Here is a 17,212-nt window from a genome sequence, read left to right as displayed (position 1 = left end):
CTTCTGTAAAACGGGAGACAATAAACTACTTGCAGGAAGAATTCGTTCATCCACAAGTATTTATTGAGCGCCTGCTGTGTACCAAGGGGGGACTCGGGGCACCTTGTGAACGAGGGACTTCTCATGGCAGATGGTGTCCAGAGGGCTGAGGAGAGGAGCCATCATCTTGGCGACACTGCCTCCCCCTCCACGCTCGTGGGGCCCTCAACTCCCCAAACCTTTTCCAGGCCCTCCGCCAGGTCTCCTGCGTTTGCCCCCGAGGGGCGCCAAGTGCTCCACTCTACCGGCATCCAGCCAGCCTTTCTCCTCACGAGGGTCGGGGAGGCCTCTGCCCACACCACACTCGTCTCCTGTCATTGGGGCCTCTTGTGTTCAGGCCGAGGGAATAAGGCCCACGGGGGGCCCTCGCTGGACCCTGAGAGCGGAAGTGTCCAGCTTACAGATGGGGAAACTGAGGCTGGGGGCGGGGCAGGGCGTGGATTCGAACAGGGACCAGAGAGCTTTCTGCAAAACACCTCCCCTCAACTCCACACCCTGACAGGGCAGCCTCGCTTTTCCTTCCTCCCCGGGCCCCGAAACCGCAGCTCTCCTCCGTCCTCCGAGTTTGCCATCCTCTGAGTCTTTCCCGCTCACAAACCTAAGCGGTGTTCGAGGCGGGGAAAGCTAGGAGGCTGTCAGCAACGCGGACCAATCGGAGGCCGCATTTTGGAATGGGGGCGTGACATTAATTGCCATAGCAACCTGGCCCGCCTTCGCCCCGCCACTCTGTTGGGCTGCGCGCGCATCTTGCCCCTCCCGGAGCCTGGTGGGAGGAGCAGAGAAGGCGCGCCAGTGCTGATAGCCAATCGAAAGCTTGAGACTGTCGTTGCTATGGCGATTTTGCCCGCCTTCGGCCTGTCGAGCGCATCGTCTGTGTGTGTGTGTGTGCGTGTGCGTGTGTGTGTGTGTGTGTGTGTGTGTGTGTGTGTGTGTGTGTGTGGCATTGGGGGAGGCGTGTGTGTGTAATTGGGGAGGCGTGTGTGTGTGTGTGGAACTGGGGGAGGCGTGTGTGTGGAACTGGGGGAGGCGTGTGCGTGTGTGTGTGTGTGTGTGTGTGTGTGTGTGGAATTGGGGGAGGCGTGTGTGTGTGTGGCATTGGGGGAGGCGTGTGTGTGTAATTGGGGAGGCGTGTGTGTGTGTGTGGAACTGGGGGAGGCGTGTGTGTGGAACTGGGGGAGGCGTGTGTGTGTGTGTGTGTGTGTGTGTGCGTGTGTGTCCGACCAAACAGGAGCCCGAAGCTGAAGCGAAGGCCGACCTGGGAAGTGCTGGGATCCTCCGTCCCAAGGGGGAAACAGGCTGGAATGGGGAGCGTCTCCCCTAGGGGCACACACCTTGGCGGGGCAGAGCTGGGCCTGTCCTCCTGAGCTGCGACTTCCTCTGCCCTGTCAGTCTCTGCAGAGGCTTGGGCCAGAGGGGCCAGGAGAGACCTATGACCTGCGTCCCTCCTTCTGGGGCATGTATGTTTCCACTCTAATGGCCGTGGAAAACTCCACATTGGGTATGGGACTTCTCCCAGGAATCTTCCAGAAATCTACTCGTTTTTATTTTTAATAATAGCTTTCTTGAAATGTAATTCACACACCATACAATTTGCCCATTTAGAGTGTACAATTCATCGGGTTGTTAGTATGATCACACAGTTTATGCAGCCATCACCACTATCGAATTCCAGAACATTTACAAAAGAAGCCCCATACCCTTTCGAGTCATGTCCCATTTCTCCTTTTCCTCAACCCCTGGCAACCGTTAGTCTACTTTTTGTCTCTATGGATTTGCCTATTCAGGACATTTCGTACCAATAGAATCATACAGTTTGTAGAAATCCACTCTTAAAAACAGCAGTGTGTGGATGTTCTTCCCAACTGGTGGGGCCAGCTCAGCCATGGGTGTGGACTCTGGAGCCAGAGAGATGTGGGTGTGAGTCCTACTCCTATTATGGCCTTGTTCTTAGCCCTTCTGAAACTCTCTCTCCACTTGGGGAGTGGTGGGGTGTACACTTGGCCTTGGGCTCTCCTGGCTTCACTCAGGCCGTGCTCCCTGCTCTCAGGTACTGGTGGACTGTGACAGGGCTGAGGCTCTCTGCTGGATTTTGAGGAGCCACAAGAGGCCAGACACAACAGGAGCAGATGGGCCCTGGGGGCTTGTCCTCTGGCCAGCCTTGTTTCAGGCCAAGCATTTGTCCCAGTGAGCCATGGACCTACTCAGTATCTGTCGCATGCTGAAATTTCATCTCATAGTTCTTTCCTTATCTCAAGGGGCCCCTGTGATATTTGCCAGAGTCTGGGCTGGCTGCTGAGGTTGTAGCAGTGAACAAGAAGGTCACAGATGTTCTTATTTCTCTCTTCCTTAGAAGTCACGTTCCAGGGCAGAGCTGGACAGTCCACAGCCAGACAAACCATTCATAGTATTCTTTAGGTCAAAGCTAAGTGTTCTGTAGAAGACAAAGCAAAATGATGTCACAGAGACTGGCGGGGGCCCAACTTCGATGGGGGGCTCAGGGAGTAGGAGCACAGATGCCCAAACAAGGCAAGCAGAGGCCAGGGAACAGCCTGCAAGGCTGAGAAAATGGCAAGAGCAAAGGCCCTGATGCAGGGACAGGCTTACTGGCACTGTGAGAAGCAGAGGGCCATTGGAGGAGGGGTGGCCAAGACGGACAGGAGTGTGGGAGGGTTGATGTTGGTAAAGAGCACTTAGTGATACGTGGGTTCTTTTGTTTCTCTTTCTTTCTTAAGGTATTAATTTAGGAAGCCAGTCTGGGTACTTTATGAGCTTCATGTTCTCATACTTGAGGTATCCCCAAGATAAGGAGGCAGCTTATTCTTGAGAGATGCTGCCTGTTTTCCAGGGGGTTTAAAGCCTCATCGTGTTTTGTGCTAAGAAGTAGGCTACAGTTGGGACTTCCCAGGTGATCCAGTGGGTAAGACTCCGCGCTCCCAATGCAGGGGGCCCTGGTTCAATCCCTGGTCAGGGAACTAGATCCCACATACATGCCGCAACTAAGACCTGGAGCAGCCAAAAAAAATAATTTTTTTTAAAAAAAAGGGGGGGCAGGAATAGAGACACAGACGTAGAGGACATGGTTGGGGGGGGGAGGGAAGCTGGAACAAAGTGAGAGAGTGGCATGGACATATATACACTACCAAATGTAAAATGGAGAGCTAGTGGGAAGCGGCCATGTAGCACAGGGAGATCAGCTCGGTGCTTTGTGACCACCTAGAGGGGTGGGATAAAGAGGATGGGAGGGAGATGCAAGAGGAAGGCACTACGGGGATATATGTATAGCTGATTCACTTTGTTATAAAGCAAAAACTAACACCATTGTAAAGCAATTATACTCCAATAAAGATATTTAAAAAAATAGAATTAGGCTACAGTCTTGAAGAAGACATTGATCTTTCTGCCTGTATTAGTTTCTGTCTCAGCCTTTTCTATTGTCATATATCGTTGCTGGGAGAATCCGGCACTGCACTGGGAGGGGACACCTGGAAGCTTGTGCCTGGTCTCTCCTAGAACCTGCCCTGTATGCCTCTTTCCTTTGCCAGTTTTAATTTGTACCTTTTCATTGTAATAAACTGTAACTAAGAGTTTGACAGATTTTCTGAGTTCAATGCGTCCTTTTAGTCAGTCTTCAGAACCGACGGCTCTGAGGTAGCTCCTAGCTGTCTGGCAGGGCTTGGCATGGCCGCCTCCTGCCAGCTGCTGACTTGTGATGGGAGGGCGCCCTCGCGATCTTCGATCTTCACCTGCAGGCAGCGCTGGAGTCAGTCGCACTGCAACTGCTGAGTGTGGCCATCCCCATCCTCTCCTCCTCCAGCAAATTCCTTCCAGCCACCTTTGTTTTACACGCCGCTCCTCTGGTTAAATTCTTCAGCTCTATGACTTCTTACTCAGGGGTCAGCAAACTTTTTCTGTAAAGAGCCAGATAGTAAATATTTTCTCCTTTGCAGGATGTGAAGTTTCTGGTCACTGCTCAACTCTGCCACCATAGAGTCAAAGTACCATAAACAATATGTAAATGCATGGCATGGCTGTGTTCCAATAAACCTCTATTTATGGACGTGGAAATCTGAATTTCATGTAATTTTCATGTCATGAAATAGTATTCTTTTGATTTTTTTTTCAATCATTAAAAAAATGTAAGAACTGTTCTCATTTTGAGGACGAGACAAAAATAGAAAATGGCCTGTATTTGGCCCACAGGCTGTAGTCTGCTGAGCCCTGGCTTAAATTACTCACGACTCTCGACTTTGATTTCCAGGGATCCCTAGAAGCGAGTGTCCTTTCCTGACTGGTTGTGTGCATGTGGTCTGAGAAGCATCATTCACGTCTGCACCAGGCTGGAGTATGGCTCTTCTGATCCAGCCCACTCTGGGTGGTCCCCCCAACCCCCCATGGGATACAGACTTGGCTCATCAACACAGGTGGCCCCTCCCTTGCCAAGAGGCCAGTCCAGAGCTTGATGCTCCCAGCAGTTCTGGACTTCCCCCTTAAGCAGAGTGAAGGGCTCTGTAGTGGGAAGAATAATGGCCCCCAAAGATATCTATGTCCTTATCCCTAGAATGCGTGAATGTTAGTTACCTTATATGGCTGAAGAAACTGCAGATGTGATAGAGGATCTTAAAATGGGGAGATTATCCTGGATTCTTTGGGTAGGCCCTCAGTGTAATCACAGGTACCCTTCAAGAGGGAGACAGAGGAGACAGAGAAAGAGATGTGATGACGGACGCAGAGATTGGAGTAATGTGGCCACAAGCCAAGGAAGGCTGGCAGCCACCAGGAGATGGAAGGGGCAAGGAACAGATTCTCCTCTGGACACTATGGAAGGCACGTGATCCTGCTGACACCTTGATTCTGGACTTCTAGCCCCCACAACTGTCAGACAATAAACGTCTGGATTTTTTGGTTTTGTTTGTTTATTTATTTATTTATTGGCTGCGTTGGGTCTTCGTGGCTGCACACGGGCTTTCTGTAGTTGCGGCGAGCGGGGGCTAATCATTGCAGTGTGCGGGTGGCCTTCAGTAGTTGTGGCACGCAGGCTCAGTAGTTGTGGCTCTCGGGCTCTAGAGCACAGGCTCAGTAGTTGTGGCACACGGGCTTAGCTGCTCCGTGGCATGTGAGATCTTCCCGGACCAGGGCTCGAACCTGTGTCCCCTGCATTGGCAGGCGGATTCTTAACAACTGAGCCACCAGGGAAGACCTGTCTGTTGTTTTAACTCACCCAGTTCCTGGTCCTTTGTTATGGCAGCCTAAGAAATGAATACGCCTATTGTTCCTTCCCCTTTATGGACATTCCACCCTCTTGCCATTTCTTTTTTCTTTTTTTGGCCACGCCACACGGCTTGCAGGATCTTAGTTCCCCGACCAGGGATCGAACCCAGGCCCCCAGCATTGGAAGCGCAGAGTCATAACCACTGGACCAACAGGGAACTCCCAGGATTGCCATTTCTAGTCTGACTTCCTCCCCTGCCTGTTTCCCACCTCTCTGTTCTCTGTCCTCTGCCTCTTATCTGCTCCTCTCTGCAGTGCTCCTTCACTCTTCACTGCTCCTTCTGCAGTGCTCTCCGAGTCGGCCTTCACTTAGTGTATCATGAGGTGTGCACGTATGCTTGAATAGTCCTTGAACACCAGCTACTCAGTTACAGCTGGATTTTCCTGGGCCTGAACACATCCTTCTACACAATGTTCACAGATGAAACCCATTTACAGAGGAGTGTGTTTGAGAGTCTTCCTCCAAGCAGACTCTCCATCTTCTGTACTTCATCCCTGTCTCCTTGCCCTTCATGAGGAATCTTCCACTCTGTGATCTTGCACAATAGCCCATTAACCTGACTCAAGCCTCCTCAATGGACATATTCTGGGTGTCAGACACACATGTGTGATGGGGCTGTCCTCTCCTATCAAAGTCAAGATGCACTTTTGCCAGCATTTCTTGGCTTTCCCGTTGTTGACTTGGAGTGCGGGATGAGGAGGCATCTTTCAAGCAGGGTGCTTCTGTAAGAGTGTCACAAGTCCTCAAGGGAGGTCCTTCCACCCAGAAGACCACCCCTGTGACACATGTAGTCCAGTCTTTTTTTTTTTAATCTAAAATGTGTTTATTAGGATGGTTTCCCATGCATCTTGATTCAGTGTGCTTTTAGTGCCTTTTTTTTTTTAACATGTGGTTCAGTCTTAAAGACTCACACTTAGCTGAGCATTAAGAAATAATCCTCGGCGCTTCCCTGGTGGCACAGTGGTTGAGAGTCCGCCTGCCGATGCAGGGGACACGGGTTCATGCCCCGGTCCAGGAAGATCCCACATGCCGCGGAGCGGCTGGGCCCGTGAGCCATGGCCGCTGAGCCTGCGCGTCCAGAGCCTGTGCTCCACAATGGGAGAGGCCACAACAGTGAGAGGCCCGCGTACCGCAAAAAAAAAATAATAATAATCATAGAGTTAAATGTGTACAACTGTACAACTTCTAGAAGATAACATGGGAAAAAAAATCTAGGTGACTTTGAGTTTGGCATTGAGATGACTTTTGGATACAACACAAAAAGCATGATCCATGAAGAAAAAAATTCAGTTGGACTTATCTAAAATTAAAAGTTCTGCTCTGTGAAAGATACTATGAAACAGAATGAAAAGACAAGCCATAGACTAGGGGAAAATATTTGCAAAACATAAATCTGATAAAGGACTTTTATCCAAAATGTACCAAAAAAACCCCCCACAAATAAACAAAGCCTTTTAAAATTCAAGAATACGAAGTCAGTTTTAAAAGGATAATGCGAACTTCCTTGGCAGTCAGTGGTTAAGACTCTGCACTTCCACTGTAGGGGGTTCGATCCCTGGGTTCGATCCCTGGTAGGGGAACTAAGATCCCGTATGCCACGTGGCACGGCCAAAAAAAACAGCAAAAGATCTGAACAGACACCTCACCAAAGAAGACACACAGATGGCAGAGATAAGCAGATGAAAATACTCTCAACATCATATGTCTTTAAGGAATTGCAAATTTAAACAGTATCACTACATACCTATTAGAATGGCTAAAATCCAAAATACTGACAACAGGAGGAACCAGAACTCTCACTCACTGCTGGTGAGAATGCAAAATGATATAACCACTTAGGAAGACAATTGGCAGTTTCATACAAACTTAAATACAGTCCTAGCATATGATGCATCAGTCACACTCCTAGGTATTTATATAAATGCGTTGAAAACATGTCCATACAGACACTAGAACAGGAATGTTTATAACAGGTTTATTCATAATTGCTTAGAGCTGGAATCAAACTGAGATCCCTTTTGATAGGTAAATGAATAAAGAAACTGGTACATTCATACAATGGAATATTATTTAGCAATAAAAAGAACTGAGCTATCTAGCCACAAAGAGGCATGGAGGAATCTTAAATGTGTATTCCTAAGTCAAAAAGTCAGTCTGAAAAAGGTACATACTGTATGATTCCAACTTTATGACTTTCTGGGAAAGGCCAGTCTATAGAGACAGTAAAATAGTGATTGCCAGGGACTCAGGGGGAGAGAGGGGTAGATGGAGCAGAGGGGATTTTTCATGCAGCAAAACTATTCTGTATGATACTGTAATGATTGACATGTGTATAAAAGAAACCGTAAATTCATATTTCTTATTTTAAAAGCAACTGTATAAAACCAGTATAATTGTACTGTTTGGCCTATAACAAACAAATATATTTGCCAATAACAGCATAATGGAGGTGGGTGGGACAAAGCTGTATTGGGCTAAGGAGATTACTCCAGAGAGTGACTCGAATCTAATTAATGGGTGTATTTATTTTTCCAACCTCATCAAACTTTGCACTTGAAATGAGTGCATTTCAGTTGCACCTCTCCACGGCCGGGGTCACCTCGGCTCGGTCACCGCGGGTACAGGGCGTGGTGGGACCTCCCCGACTCTCGCACCTCGCCCGCTCCGCTGGCCGCGGGCCCGGGGAGCCTCCTGGACGCCATGCCCCGCTGCCGCAGCCCTTTCTCTCCGCCCCGGCGCGGGTCCAAAGGAACTAAAGCCGACACTGGAAGTCCCTGCCCCGCCCACGAGGCTCTCCCGGAAACGCCCCTCTCCTGGGCTGTCATTGGCTCCGTCGGTACGGACGCAGTCTGCGACGTCACTTATGGGAAACGTAGTTCGCGCCCTCCCCGAACGAGGTCGCGGGTAACGCGGGCGCAGACTTAACGGAGGCGCACGGGCGGGGCGGGGCGGGACTTCCGGCGTTTCCCTGTGGTACTCGTTTTGCCGCCGCTGGTGGTCGGTGCGAGCACTTTCGAGGGCAGCGCTCGCACCGCAGAGACCACCCCGTCTGAGAGAAGCGCAGGGACCCTCGCCACGCCTTTGCTTGCTCCGTGACCCCCGGGCATGACTTGCTTTTCCTGAGACTCGCTGTCGTACCCTGAGAACGTCCCGAGGCTGCTCCCAGTCCTCGGGCACATTTTTCTCGGTCGGCCGGAGGCTCCAGCGCGCTGGACGGGGTGGCGGGGGCGGATCTCAGCTGCGTCCGCTGAAACTCTCCGCCCACAGGTTCCAATGGCAGAGGAGGCGCAGGTGAGTGGGAGGTGCGCCCCAGGCTCTCACCACCCGGATCCCCACCCAGCGGGTCCGGACTCTGAATGAGCCCGTGACAGGTGAGGAAGGCTATGACAGGTGAAGGAACAGTCTATGCAGAGATAGAGAAGAGGAGGGCTGGGGGTCTCGGAGCTCCGTGTGTGGATCCCGGCGGCTGAGGGTTGAAGGATAAGTAGGTCCTCTGTGCAGAGCTGGGGGTTGTCCTTGGCTGTGGGCCATGGGAGGTGTGGGGTGGACGAGTCAGGATGGGATTGAAGATGCTCTCTGTGGTAGCGCACTGGAGACACACACCACTGTGCACAGTGGAACGCGGGAGTTGCCAGTGGGGTGGACTGGCGAGGCTGTGGTGAGGGTGTGGAGTTGTACCATGCTGCGGTACAGTTATGTGTCTGCATGCAGGAGGACAGACTGGAGGGCCCTTGGATGATGTACTCAGGCCTAAGAGAGAGAGAGGAGAACATAGTCTGTTTTCCTTATGAAAGGTGACCTCTGGGACACGGAGAGAATTGGCTGGCAGGAAATAGGGTGGGGCCTGAGTGCTTGGCGGGGTACGTAGATGGCATCTCTCTGGTCACCAGCCTGTTGTTGTGGGCTGGATGCAGAATTTAGTAGCAGCATGAAGGGAGAGGCACCAATGGTACTGGGGGCCTTGGGAGTCCTCTGAGATTGAGATGTTAGGAGGAAGGAGGTATGAGGGTATGTGAGGGGTGCGGGCTCAAAGGGAAAGATGATGTCAGTGAGAGCTGTGGCAGGACCTTGAGACACAGGTCAAGGGCATGGATGTGTTTCTCTGTTCATATTTTGGTTGGCTTTCGGCCCACTATTGACCCTAAGGCTCAGTTGAATTCATCATTACAGGCCCCTGTGACCTTTGAGGATGTGGCTGTGTATTTCTCCCGAGAGGAGTGGGGGATCCTTAATTTGACCCAGAGGAGCCTGTACCGTGATGTTATGCTGGAGAACTTTGCACTCATTGGCTCACTGGGTAAGTCTCTCACACTTTCCCTCAGCAAACTGACCACCTCTGCCTTTAATCCATGGGAAGTTCTGTGTATCTTAAAGCCCACAGAGGCTGTGTGCTCTTCCTCTGCCTCTCTCTGAGCAGCCCTGTTGGCAGCCTCAACACCTGTTGCCCTACAGGCTCCTGGAGTAAGGCTTGGGGTTCAGATGTCTACAGTTTGCCTAACAAATCCTATCCAGCTCTTCCTCTTTCTGGCTTCGTGACTTTGCTGAAGCTGTGGGCCCTCTCTGTTCTGGTTTTGGCCTTCTTCCTCCAAAAGAAGTTTTATAGGGGCCTCTCTGGGCCAGGTGTGAGCCATGAATTTAAATCAGTAGATCAATTTGGGCAGGATTGCCGTTTTTTTTTTTTTGGTTTGTTTTTTGTCCGTTGAGTGGCTTGTGGGATCTTAGTTACCCGACTAGGGGTTGAACCCGCGCCCTTGGCAGTGAAAGCGTGGAGTCCTAACCACTGGACCGCCAGGGAATTCCCAGGATTGCCACCTTAATGTATTTCAATCCATGAACATGGTTGTCTTTCTATTTATTTAGCTCTGTAATTTTTTAAAGTGTTTTCAGTTTACAAGGCTAAATTTATTTCTAAATATTCATTTTAATGCTCTTTTAAGTGGAATTACTTTCTTAATTTTATTTTAGATTGTACATTGCTAGTGTATAGAAATATAATTGATTTTTGTATACTGATCTTGTATCCTGCAACCTTGCTAAACTCATTTATTTGTTCTAATGGTTATTCTTTTTGGTGGATTCCTTGGTATTTTCTCTCTATATAATGTCATGTCATCTGTGAGTAGAGATATTTTTACTTCTTTCTTTGCTTAACTGACTTGGTCGGCTAGAACCTCAGTACTTTATTGAATATAAGTTGTAAGAGTAGACATCCTTGTCTTGTTCCAGATCTTATGGGAAAAGCGTTCAGTCTTTCACTAATAAGTATGATGTTAGCCGTAGGTTTGTTGCATATGCCCTTTTCAGGTGAGGAAGTTCCTTTCTCTTGTTTGTTGAGGGCATTTATAGAGAAAAGTCGTTAGATTTTGTGCAGTGCTTTTCCATGTCTATTGAAATGACCATGTGATTTTTGTCCTTTATTCTGTTAACGTGGTATATTACAGTAATTGATTTTGTGTATTCATGAGTTATCAATGGTGTAGTTTTCTTTTCTGGTTATGTCTTTATTTGGATTGAGTATGAGGATAATTTTGGCTTCAGTGGATGAGTTGGGAAATGTTCCCTTCTCTTCTTTTTCTGGCACAGTTTGTGAAATATTGGTGTTAATTCTTTTCTTAAAAAAATATATTTATTTATTTATTTTGGGGTGCGTCGGGTCTTAGTTGTGGCACACGGGATCTTTTGTTGCGGCACGTGAGCTGCTTTCTAGTTGTGGCACATGGGCTCAGTAGTTGCTGCATGTGGGCTCTGTAGTTGTGGCACCTGGGCTTAGATGCCCTGCATGTGGCATCTTAGTTCCCCAACGAGGGATCCAACCCGAGTCCCCTGCATTGGAAGGTGGATTCTTAACCACTGGACCACCAGGAAGTCCCCTGGTGTTAATTCTTATTCCTGTGTTATTATTAATCTGTGAAGCCATCTCGGCCTAGGTTTTTTTTTTTCCTGTGAGGGAAGTTTTTTATTTTGTTTTTAAGTCTATTCAGCTGTTCTGTTTCTTCTTCAGTCAGTTTATCTCTGCTCTTTTTTATTGCCTTCCTTCTTCTAGTTTTGGATTGCTTTTTGTTGTTGTTGTTCCTTGAAGTATAAAGTTAGGATATTGAAGATTCTTTTTTAAATTTTTTAAATTTATTTTTAATTGAAGTGTAGTTGATTTACAATGTTTCAGGGGTACAACAAAGTGATTCAGTTACACATATAGAGATCTTTTTTTAATATGTGTGTTGTGACATAAGAAATATATACTTTGTCTTTGTTCCCAGTTCCTTGGCATGCAGCTCCTAAAACCTTTGGAATCTCTGGAGTGATAAGAGAGTCTTTTGTATGCTAATGGGTTGACGGTGGCTGGGAACCCCTAGATGGTTTCAGGATGGGGGATGGTCACCAGAAAGACCAAGGCATGATTGTAAGGTGGGGTGTTCAGCTACTCCCAACCTCTCCTCTCCACCTCGCTACCCTGACCTTTGGGGAAGGGAAAGGGGCTGGAGATTGGGCCAGTCATCAATGGCCAGTGATTTAATCAGTCATGCCTATGTGATAAGACATCCATAAAAACTCCTAAATGACTAGTTCGGAGAGTTTCTGGGTTAGTGGACACAGCAAGATGCTGGGAGAATGGTGCCATCAAGGGCATGGACACTTCTTACCCCCTATGTCCTCAATCCCCACCCCTGGCATACCTTGGCCTTTTCATCTCTTCCATTGGGCTGTTCCTTAGTTGTATCCTTTAAAATAAATTGGTAATAGTAAGCAAACTCTTTTCCCGAGTTCTCTGATCTGTTCTAACAAATTATTGAACCTGAGGAGGAATCAATAATTGTGAGAATCCCAGATTTATAGTCAGTTGGTCAGAAAGTACAGGAGCCCTGGGACTTTCCGTTGATGTCTGAAGTGGGGGCAGTCTTGTGGGACAGCATCCATAACCTGTGGAATCTGATGCTAATTCCAGGTAGTTGGTGTCAGAATTGGATTGAATCCTTGAACACCCAGTTGGTGTCAGAGAGCTGGAGAAATGGTGTGGGAAAGCCCCCATGCATGTGGTGTCAGAAGTGTTGTGAATAAGACAGCTCAGAGATGTTTTTGTAATTTTCCCTCTAAGCAATACTTTTCCTGATAACTTTTGGTATGTTGTGTTCTCTTTTTCTTTCATCTCAAAATGTTTTGTAACTTTCCTTGTGGTTATTTAGGAGTACTTAATTTAAATTCCATGAATTTGTGAGTTTCCCAGACTCACTGACATAGAGAATAGACTTGTGGTTGCCAAGGGAAAGTGGGGGGCAGGGGAGGGATGGATTGGGAGTTTGTGACTAGCAGATGCAAACTATTATATATAGAATGGATAAACAACAAGATCCTATTGTATAGCACAGGGAACTATATTCAATATCCTGTAATAAACCATAATGGGAACGAATTTTTAAAAATTTGTGAGTTTCCCAAATTTCTTTCTGTTGTTGATTTCTGTTTTTTTTTTTGTTTTTTTTTTTGTTTTTTTTGCGGTACGCGGGCCTCTCACTGTTGTGGCCTCTTCCATTGCGGAGCACAGGCCCCGGATGCGCAGGCTCAGCGGCCATGGCTCACGGGCCCAGCCGCTCCGTGGCATGTGGGATCTTGGCTCACGGGCCCAGCCGCTCTGCGGCATGTGGGATCTTCCCAGACCGGGGCACAAACCCATGTCCCCTGCATCGGCAGGCGGACTCTCAACCACTGTGCCACCAGGGAAGCCCTGATTTCTGTTTTAATTCCTTTGTAGTTAGAGAACATTCTTTGTATGATTTCAATTGTCTGAAGTCTACTGAGTCTTGTTTTATATCCTAGCAAATGGTCTATTCTGGAGAATGTTCCATGTGCATGTGAGAATGGAGGAGAATATGTATTCTGCTGTTGTTAGGTGGCATGTTCTATAGATGTCTTGGAGGTCTAGTTGATTTTTATTGTTATTCATGTGTTATATCCTTGTTCATTTTCTGCCTAGTCGTTCTATCCATATATGAAAGTTAGAAATTGAAGTCTCTAAATATTATTGTTTGTCTATTTCTTTCTTTAGTTATGTCAGTTTTGCTTCACAGGAGGGTCTTTTTTAAAAAATTGTGGTAAAGCAAATAAACCATGAGATCTACCTTCTTAACAAATTTTTAAATGTACAGAAGAGGTTCCAACAAGGATCTACTGTATAGCACAGGGAACTATATTCAGTATCTTGTAATAATCTATAATGGAAAAGAATATATATGTATATTTATATAACTGAATCACTTGGCTGAACACCGGAAACTAATACAACATTGTAAATCAACTATATTTCAACTTAAAAAATAAATTTAAAAAAATGAACATTACAATTGCTTCTCTGACAATTTTTTTTTTAAATGTACAGAAGAGGTTCATGTTCTAATACTTGGTTTCCTACCTGGTTGCCATGGTGACATGAGCTTCCTGTGGTACGTGTAGGGATGGGTCAGCCTTGATGTGGGCTGGCATCTTATTACCTTTCTACCTCCTAGGCTTTGCACCTTTGAGGTCCCTATGAAGGGTGAGGTGGCCCAAATGAAGGGTGAGGAAGAGCCCTGGGTGCCCAACATGGTGGATATGACTGTGGTCAGCAGAGCAGAGGCCAGGATGGGTCCTGGTCTTGGTGAATGGGGCTAGAGGGTGCCTTGGTTTCAGTAATGGGTATCTGAGTACACTGGCATTTTGGTGCTGGGGCCAGTGACCACACCTTATTCCCACCTTTCCTCTCCCCTCTTGTGGACTCACTGTGTGGTCTTGCTATCTCTACCATGGCTCTGGACGACCCACCTCTCTGGCCTCTGTGTCTTGTCATTTCCTCTCCTCTGTGCCAGTGCAGAACTGTCAACTGTGACCTCCTGTATTTGTGATTTGAGGTGCGTACATATCCTTCAGTAATACTTGAGCACCAGCTACTGTGTCACAGTCATGTTTTCGTTGGAGTAGACACAGCCTCTTCACAGTGCTTGCTGTCTCCAGTAGCTAAGGCCCTGCCGATACCCTTTGCACAGGAGTGACTTAGAGGCCCTGAATCCCTTCCCTGCACTGTTCCCATCTTTGTGTCCTGGTCCCTGTTGAGGTCTCCCCTATTCTGGGCTCTGGCAGAGCCCTGTTCCACTGGGCCAGCCCTTTCTCATCCAGACCTTTCCTTGCAACCTCCTGGCAATTCTGTGGACTCCTTTATGGGTGTGTCCGACATGCACTGATGATGAAGGTGCCTCTTCCGTCTAAGCCAGCTCTCAGTGACTGACTCTTCTGTCTCAGGTTTTCTGTGTAGACTGCAGGATGAGGAAGCCCCTCCCGAGCAGGTGAAGAGCCACAGAGTCTGCCTGTCAGAGAACCCCTTTCTGTGCAGGGTGTCTGGGAAGGACATCCCTGCCGCCTTAGGCTTCCTCCAGCCCCAGGCCACCCACAGAGAGGGGACACCACGCAGAAGCACCGAGCGCAAGGCCTTCCCACCCAGCTCCACTCGCCAGCAACGGCAGGGAGCCCACGCCACACAGAAGCCCTTCAAGTGCAGCGACTGCGGGCAAGCATTCCTGAAGGCCTTCGCGCTCCTCGACCACCTGATCACTCACGCCAAAGAGAGACCCTTCAGGTGCCCAGCAGGTGGAAATGCCCCCATGGAGAGCTCAACCCTGGTTCATCACCGAAAAACTCACACTGGAGAAACATCCCATGTGTGTAGTGAGTGTGGGAAGGCCTTCAGTTACCCATCTAAACTGAGGAAGCACCAGAAGGTTCATACTGGCATAAAACCTTTCAAGTGTGGTGAGTGCGGGAAAACCTTCAACCGCAAAGATGCACTTGTTCTGCACCAGAGAATTCACACTGGAGAGAGGCCTTACCAGTGCAGCGAGTGTGGGAAGTCCTTCAGCGTTCTGTCTACCCTCATTCGGCACCGGAAAGTTCACATTGGAGAAAGGCCCTATGAGTGCAGGGAATGTGGGAAATTCTTCAAATACAACCATAGCTTCATTCTTCACCAAAGAGTTCACACTGGAGAGAGGCCCTATGAGTGCAGTGAATGTGGGAAAACTTACGTGACCCGCTCTGGGCTGTATCAGCACTGGAAAGTCCACACTGGAGAACGTCCCTACGAGTGCAGCCTGTGTGGGAAAACCTTCACTACCAGGTCCTACCGAAATCGGCACCAGCAGTTCCACACTGAAGAGAGGGCTTATGAATGTACAGAATGTGGGAAAGCCTTTAAACATAGTTCTACCCTCCTTCAGCACAAGAAAGTCCACACTGGAGAAAGGCCATAGGAGGACGGGGATGTGGGAAAACCTTTAGACATGGCTGGCACCTTGTTCAACATGAAAGGTCTCACTCCAGAAAGGAGATTGAGGAGAGTAGCCATTTGAAAGCTAAACATGTCACACCCCAGCACCCACACTGGGCTGGTGCCAGGTACATGGGAAGCGTTCAGGAGCTGTGTTGCACTCTCACCTGCCCAGGCTGTTGGCAGTGTTGAGTCACTGCCAGTTTCTGTGACAGAAGCCATCCCACTTCTACCACCTGGCAGGTCCCCGTGGTGTGCATCAGTCACTGTGTGTGCTCAGGGAAGCTGACCTCTGTGTTCCCCACTTGATAAAGGAGAGAATCATGAGTGGTGGAGCCCATAATGGGTCTTATTCTCTCCCCCTCCAACTGGTTTAGGTGTGGACATGACCTAGTTCTGGCCAAGAGTAGCTGAGCAGTGTCTGCTGGGGCCTTCCAGGGAAGGTTAACCATTTTCATGGACACTGTTGACACTACATTGGGTCCCTGTCGTGCATTTATCCAACCCTGGAACTGGCTCACACTGCTCTGGAATGTCTGGTAATCTTTAGGCCTTTTTGTTTAAACCACTCTTAATCTTTGGGATCTGTGTGGAAGGATTGAGAACAAAATTGGGCTCATGGATAGAGGGAACGGTTTCTGTGGGGGTCCCTGACTTTTGTCTGCCTCAGTGGGGCCAGCAGGATGGCAGAGGACAGCTCCAGTCAAGGTTGGCCTAACTTGCACTGGTGCCTGAGACCTCCAGGGAAAGATTGAAGGGCTTTGTGGATAAATCTTCAGCCTGGATGTCAGGTTTACTTGAGGATCCAGGGCTCACCTGAAGAATGGGGTGGTTGGTATAAGATCCCCGGGTGACTAGGGACAAGCACCTGGGTTCCTTGTTCCCAGGGAATGTTCTGCAATCTCCAGCATTGGTCAGAAGTTGTTTCCAGAATCAGCTCAGAAGACATGCCCCCTGAAATCGAGAACGTGGAGGTAAGTTCTAGACTGGCCATAAGTCCTACAGGGGCCTGTTGGAAAGAGTAAGTGGACACAGAAGCACTGAGTGAGGTCATGTGGAGTGGGGAATCTGGTAAACGAGAAGGTTTGAGCTGGTTCTAAAGAGGCACCCACAAATGTTCCAGGAACCATGGTTTCACAGGGTGCGGCATGCAGAATTTCTCAGGAATTGCAAACCTGTTCCCTGTGTCTAAGGTCACTGTCAGCAAATAATCTACACGTTTCCTGGATTCTCAGAGCCTTTCCGGGCATGTTCACCTCATGGCCATCACCCTGGGACTGAAAGAAGATCCTGTAGTCCTAGGATGTGGCTTTTGTGACCCAGCTAGTGTTCCTGATGTCTCTGCACACCATGGCTTTGGCTGTTTTTGCTGCCGCTCTCCCAGGGCTCCAGGGAAAGAAGTGGTTGAATCAACATATGGATCCAGATCTATGTTTAAAATTTTGGAAACTGTTTTTTCAAAAGGTAAATAAAATGTCAGTTCAGCGAAACTTGTTATGTGGTTGTAGCTGTGTCCCTGGTCTAGAAATCATGCTTCTCTAGAAATCATGCTTCATGTCAAGAAGGAAACGCTAGCTGGGAGGTATGTTTGGGGAGAGAGCCACCAACCCTGGACT

Source organism: Grampus griseus, assembly GCF_964374135.1.
Source record: "Grampus griseus genome assembly, chromosome: 19".
In the NCBI taxonomy this organism is placed as follows: Eukaryota; Metazoa; Chordata; class Mammalia; order Artiodactyla; family Delphinidae; genus Grampus; species Grampus griseus.
Note: the sequence above shows the minus strand (reverse complement) of the source record.